Below are 6,890 nucleotides of genomic sequence, written 5' to 3'. Positions count from 1 at the left end.
CACGCCATTTCTTGTGCTCAGTATTTAGATTTGGTTTATTCCCAAGGTGGCATGCTATATGAAATATTGTCTGATGCTCCAAGGCCATCTTCAGATCAACATCTTCAAAGTCTCCAAACATACCTCCTGTTGATGATATCATTGGACCAATATCTCAAACTTCCAATAAATCTTCTTTGAAGTAGAAATCTGTTTCAAATACTGGTTCCAATCCTCCTTCGAAAACACCCTAGATTCTTGGTAAAACATTTGAGGTTAATGTCGTTCAGTCTACCGTGGCAAACAAAGCCTCAAAAGGTAAGAAAAAGGGTAAAAGTAAAGTAAAATATGATACCTCGAAACAGGATCCTCCTAAGCCATATGCTGATGATGCCTCCAAATTTAAGCCTTAGCATCCTTGCGTCATTTGTGAGGAAGATCACTACACCAAGGATTTCCCCGTTGTGTAGAAGTTAGTCATTTATTGAAAGGGACAACGACTGTATTGAAAGAGCCATTTCCATCACACCAGACTCAGTTAGTAGAACAACCACAATCCTCTACCTCTTCAGGTTCTTAGGTTTACATGAGTGGCACAGTTCCTATTTTTATTGCCACCCGGTCAAAAGATTATCAAACTCCTCAAAAGCAGACGATGGAAAAGGAAGTCACTGATACACCTTCTACTTCTGCTCCACCCAGTTCTGGTCCTCTTCATATTGAGAGACCTAAAAATGAATCCGTCATATGACTGCCTCCTAAAGGTGTGCTTTGGAAGTCATCTTATAATCCAAACGCTAGAGTTGCTCGACATTACATTATTGTCGAAGATTTAGCTCAAGCACCTTCGACGATGTCTACCTTGGAAGTTCTCCAAACTTGTCCAACACAACGAAAGTCATTATTATTTTGTATTGGAGGCATCGATCCTGCCGATTTGAATTTGATCACTTTTGATTTGGAAAACCATGTTCCTCGTCTTCCCTATCAAATTGCGTTTTTGATTCAAGTCGTTATAAAGGGAAAGACGATTCATTGGACTATCATTAATGAGGGTGCTTCCACCTGCATCATGTCTGTTTCATGTTGGAAAGCCATTGGTTCTCCACCTCTCAATCAGTTTATGAACACCTTATAAGAATTTGATGGCAGAGGCTCCCATCCTTATGGTATTCTCACAAGTTTTCCCATCACCTTGGAAGGGAAAATTGTCGAATTAGAAGTAGAAGTCATAGATGCAAATCTGAATTACAACCTTCTACTTGGATGAAGTTGGACTCATGCCATGTTTTGTGTGGTTTCATCTTTGTTCTGTGTGCTTTTTTTTCCTCATGAAGGGAAAATGGTCACCGTTGATCAATTATCTGTTTTCTCTTTCGGTTCTTCAAATGGAAACGTCCCATATGTGGGAAATACCAATATTCCCTATGAGAGCATGGGGGTAGGTATTTTCAAATATTCTTCTTTAATGGGAACTTTTTCTCTCCCACCTTTGCATGTCACCTCGATCAACATGATCTCAAACTCAAATGATCCATGGATCATCCCTACTCCAGATCAAGTTTATTCTTTCGGTGATGCTATGTTGTTAAGTCCTTTAGAACAAGCTTATCAAGAAGTTATTTTGGCTTCAGCGACTACTTCTAAAAGTCATACTATTCTTAGTATGCACCTGGACACGTATTCACAATCTCCTTCGCTTGGTTCTTGGGATTCTTCGGATCCCTTGAATGAGATATTTACCACCGACAAGAATATTGTTGAGGTTATGTCTCTTGACGAAACTCCGTGGTATGATTCTCATCATCGTTCCTCGTTTCTTCCAAGTCTTAGTGAGATTTCCTCGTGACTTGAGACTTTTGTATCTCATAACCTAATGCATCCACTTCAAACACCTGTTTTGGTGCACGAATTTCTATCTGAGGGTAATATGGGAAATATTATTGCAACCATGCTAATCGACATTTCCATTAAACCTGGGATTGTCGAGAATATTCACATTGGGGTTTCCTGTTCTCCGAGAGAGATCAAGGTTTACACTGACCTTTTTAAAGAATTTCATGATGTCTTCAATTGGTCGTATGAGGAAATTCCTGGTATTGATCTAGCTATAGTGGTGCACGAAATACCCACTTATCCTAATACGAAGCCTGTTCGTTAATGGCTTCGTCCGGTGCATCCTAGAAAGGCCACTCCTTTTAAGGGAGAAGTTGAAAAACTTTTATAGGCTGGCTTTATTTACCCCACTCCCTTTATCGATCAGACCATTTCTGAGTGTGCTGGGAGTGAGATATTTTCTTTTATGGATGGTTTTTGCTGGTTATAACCATACTAACATATTACTCGCTAATCAACACAACACTGCTTTCATTTGTCCATGGGGGAATTTTTCTTATAAGAAGCTCCCTTTCGGTCTCAAAAAGATGGTGCTTCCTTCTAGAGAGCAATGTCATATGCATTTCATGCTATTAAACACATCGTTCAACCTTATTTAGATGACTTACTAACTCATTCCGCTAAGCGTTGTGACCATCTAGACCTCCTTCGAGCAATATTTCTACGTTGTGGACACTATAATATTCATCTCAATCCACATAAATGTGTCTTCTGCATCGAATCTGACAGGCTCTTGGGTTTTGTTGTGTCCAAATAATGCATCTGAATAGATCATCTAAAAGTAGAGGCTATTGTAAATCTACCCCCTCCTTCATCACTACACCAATTGTAGAGTTTGGAAGGGAAGGCTAATTTTCTTTGTCGATTTGTCCCTAATTATGCTGAGCTTGCCAAGGGATTTACTCGCTTACTCAATAAGGGGATCCCATTTGTTTGGGATGAAATTTCTCAACAATATTTTGATGCTCTAGAGAAAACACTCATTAGTGCCCCTTTATTGCATCTCCTTAACTACCACCGCGATTATTTCATGTACTTGGTCGTGGCTGACAGTACCATTACCATGGTTCTTGTCCAAGACGATGATGATGGCAATGAACACATGATTTATTGTTTGATTCGAAATCTTATTGACATAGAAACTCGATATGATCATGTCGAGAAGCTTGCTTTGGTAGCAGTCCATGTTACCCAACGATTTGACCATTATATTCTTCTACGGAAGACCAGAGTGATTTATGACTGTAACCCCATGACTTATTTTTTGACCCATCAGTTGCTCGGGGGAAATACTCTAAATGGATTTTTATCTTGCAGGAGTTTGATTTGGATTTTACTACCGCCAAATCAAAGAATTCACTAGTTTTTTCCGAATTGATCTATGCCCTTCCTTTTGAAAACACATCCACTGATTTTACTGAGCAAATTCCCTAATGAAACTTGGTTTCTCATCAGTATACTTGACCCATGGTACAAAGATATTATTGTTTATCTTCAGACCCAGACTTTCTGATCCGAGTTGTCTTGATCTGACCCACGCCGCATCCGGCATCAATCTCAACCTTATCTCATTATTGGTGATACATTTGTTGGAAAATGGCAACAAGAAATTGCTAAAAATAGAAGTGCTAAAAATATCATTGCTAAAAATAACAGTTTGGGTACCAGTGTTGGATTGGGCAACAGGGAATGAAAAATGGAAGTGATAAAATAGAAGTTCTATTTTTAGCAGTTCAGAGTGGATTCCTATTTTAGTCAGTCCCTGGACTAGAAATAGGAAGTAAAATTTGAATTTGATATCAACAACAGTTTGTAAATTAATTAATTAATTCAGTTTTAGTTAATTAGTTAAGGAATTATGAACTTGAAGTCTATGTGAGGACATGCAACAGTTTCTCCCCTTGATTGAGGGATTTAACCATCAGTTAAAGGATGAGGATGAGTTGTAATTAGTTGGCTCAGTGAACTGAGTCAAGTCCAGTTAGATTAATTTAACAAGTTGTTAAATTAATGAGATTCAGTTTGTTAATGCTTAAATGCATGTAACAATTGGTATTTTCAGATAACTGAAGATTCACTTATGGGTAACTCATGCATGTCAGTTCAGAGAAAGACCCAGTTGAGATCAGAGGAGGGAAAATGTACTACTAGTTGGATGGATTTTTCCTATAAAGGAAAATCATCCAAGTAGAAGGATTAAGGTTCCTTGAGTATTGTGCAATTTTACAGGGTGTGAGATCAGTGTTACACTTGGTAACAAGAGGATCACCCAGGAAAAACTGAGCAAGGAAATAGGAGGCTTGGAGGGTAGAGGAGAAGGCTTAGGAGAAGTCTTGATTGCCTGTGAGCATCCAGGAGGATTGCACTGAGAGCTGGCTAGCTGTGACAGCTAAGGATTTGTGTAATCCTGATGTATTTCCACCTTCATCTGTGAGGATTGTACTGAGAGATGGCTAGCTGTGTGAGAGCTAAGGCTTGTATAAATCCTATGTATGATAATACAGAGAGTGGGGTTTTAGGCTGACGCTTTCCCCGGGTTATATCTTTTGTGTTATGTGTGATTGATTCCTTCTTATTAGTTATATGTATTCTTATTGATGTTGCTTATGTTCGATTAAGCTTCCGCTAAATTGGTTGTAGAAGTAGATCAAGTATTTTGCTTTAGTCTATTGCATTATCAGGTGATCTACATGTGGGAATTTCTACATGGTATCAGAGCTAGCTGATTTGTAGAAAAAATTCTACATGGTATTAGAGCTAGCTGATTTGTAGAAAAAATTCTGCATGGTATCAGAGCAAAGGTGATCAAAGGATAGAATAGTATACTGAGAGGAAATTTCAAAGTTTTGAGTCTTGGGCCGAGAGTTTGCAGAGCAGATCTGAAAATTTATGTACAAAATTTTCAGAAACAAATAGCATATTTGGATTCCTTGCTAAAAAATACCCAAAATAATAATAAAAAAATCGGTTGAATCGGAGTTCGGATGAGGGAGATATTGTTGATTTAAAATCAACTCTTTTTCCAGGAAATTTCGTGACGGCGGGAAAGATGAAACAGATTGGTGTGCTAGCCAAGAACATGTATGCACTTGAGGTACAAGATGCATGCAAAGCCTTGAGGATCAAGGCAAAGGTTAGAGACTTGGTGTTTGAGAGGGAAAGTAAATTACCTCTCAACATACAGCCACAGGAGAAGTCTCAGACGATTGTGGAGGAGCCACGATTGGTGTAGCAACTTCAGGAGGTTGTGGAGCAGCCACAACTGGGGAAGCTGAGAGGAGACATAGTGGAGGAATCCACTCATGCAGAGACCTCCATTAGGGGGAAACTTCGAGCCAGGTGGGCTGAGGGATCACATGTAGCCATACCTCCAGGTAGGAGGTGGGGCGATGTGGAGTGATTGTCCCAAGGAGAGGGACATAATCCTTGAGGTACCCAACCTTTTTTATTCGACTTTGCTACAGGAGCCTCGATGAGGAGTAGCAGGACTGACTGTTTGGGTAGAGATAGATGCGGATGGAGCGATAGAGAGAGCTACAGTGCAGGGAATCCTAGGACAATGCAGAGCTAGCAGGCTGCAGCAATGCGAGAGGCACACGTGTGTTGCACCTGTGCAGGGTAGCACAGAGAGGTGTGCAACGGTTAGAGATGCATGGAGATGTTGCAGTAGCGCAGAGGTTAGAGAGGGAGCACTTGTCAGCAGCATGTAGAGCTTCAGCTTCAGAGTATGTTTCTAGCCCAACAGAGAGGTCAGTTGGGAGTTTTTTTTGTTCCGAGAGTTGCTGGAGCAACCACACATGGTAGAAGTGTTGCATGCAGAAAATTATGAAGGTACAGGATCGGGGTCGAGAGGAAGCCTTTCTTGTTGAGAGGGAGTGTTGGAAAATGGCAACAAGTAATTGCTAAAAATAGAAGTGCTAAAAATAGCACTGCTAAAAATAGTAGTCTAGGTACCAGTGCTGGATTGGGCAATAGGGAATGAAAAATGGAAGTGCTAAAAATAGAAGCTCTATTTTTAGTAGTTCAGTGTGGATTCCTAATTTAGTCAGTCCTTGGACTAGAAATAGGAAGTAAAATTCGAATTTGATATCAACAGCAGTTTGTAAATTAATTAATTAATTTAGTTTGAGTTAATTAGTTAAGGAATTATGAACTTGAAGTCTATGTGAGAACATGCAACAGTTTCTCCCTTTATTGAGGGATTTAACCATCAGTTAAAGGATGAGGATGAGTTGTAATTAGTTGGATTAGTTAACTGAGTCAAGTTTAGTTAGATTAATTTAACAAGTTGTTAAATTAATGAGATTCAGTTTGTTAATGCTTGCATGCATGTAACAACTGGTATTTTCAGATAACTGAAGATTCACTCATGGATAACTCATGCATGTCAGTTCAGAGAAAGACCTAGTTGAGATCAGAGGAGAGACAATGTACTATCAGTTGGATGGATTTTTCCTAGAAAGGAAAATCATCCAAGTAGAAGGATTAAGGTTCCTTGAGGATTTTGCAGTTTTACAAGGTGTGAGATCAGTGTTACACTTGGTAATAGGAGGATCACCCAGGAAAAACTGCGCAAGGAAATAGGAGGCTTGGAGGGCAGAGGAGAAGGCTTAGGAGAAGTCTTGATTGCCTGTGAGCATCCAGGAGGATTGCACTGAGAGCTGGCTAGCTATGAGAGCTAAGGCTTTGTGTAATCCTGATGTATTTCCACCTTCATCTGTGAGGATTGTACTGAGAGCTGGCTAGTTGTGTGAGAGCTAAGGCTTTGTATAAATCCTATGTATGATAATACAGAGAGTGGGGTTTTAGGCTGAGGCTTTCCCCGGGTTATATCTTCTGTGTTAAGTGTGATTGATTCCTTCTTATCAGTTATATGTTGCTCATGTTCGATTAAGCTTCCCCTAAATGGTTGTAGAAGTAGATCAAGTATGCTTTAGTCTATTGCATTATCAGGTGATCTATAGGTGGGAATTTCTACATGGTATCAGAGCTAGCTGATTTGGAGAAAAAATTCT

The sequence above is a fragment of the Pinus tabuliformis genome, chromosome J (assembly GCF_031772625.1).
Source record: "Pinus tabuliformis cultivar Carrire ecotype Pingquan chromosome J, CPIR1, whole genome shotgun sequence".
Taxonomy (NCBI): Eukaryota; Viridiplantae; Streptophyta; class Pinopsida; order Pinales; family Pinaceae; genus Pinus; species Pinus tabuliformis.
Note: the sequence above shows the minus strand (reverse complement) of the source record.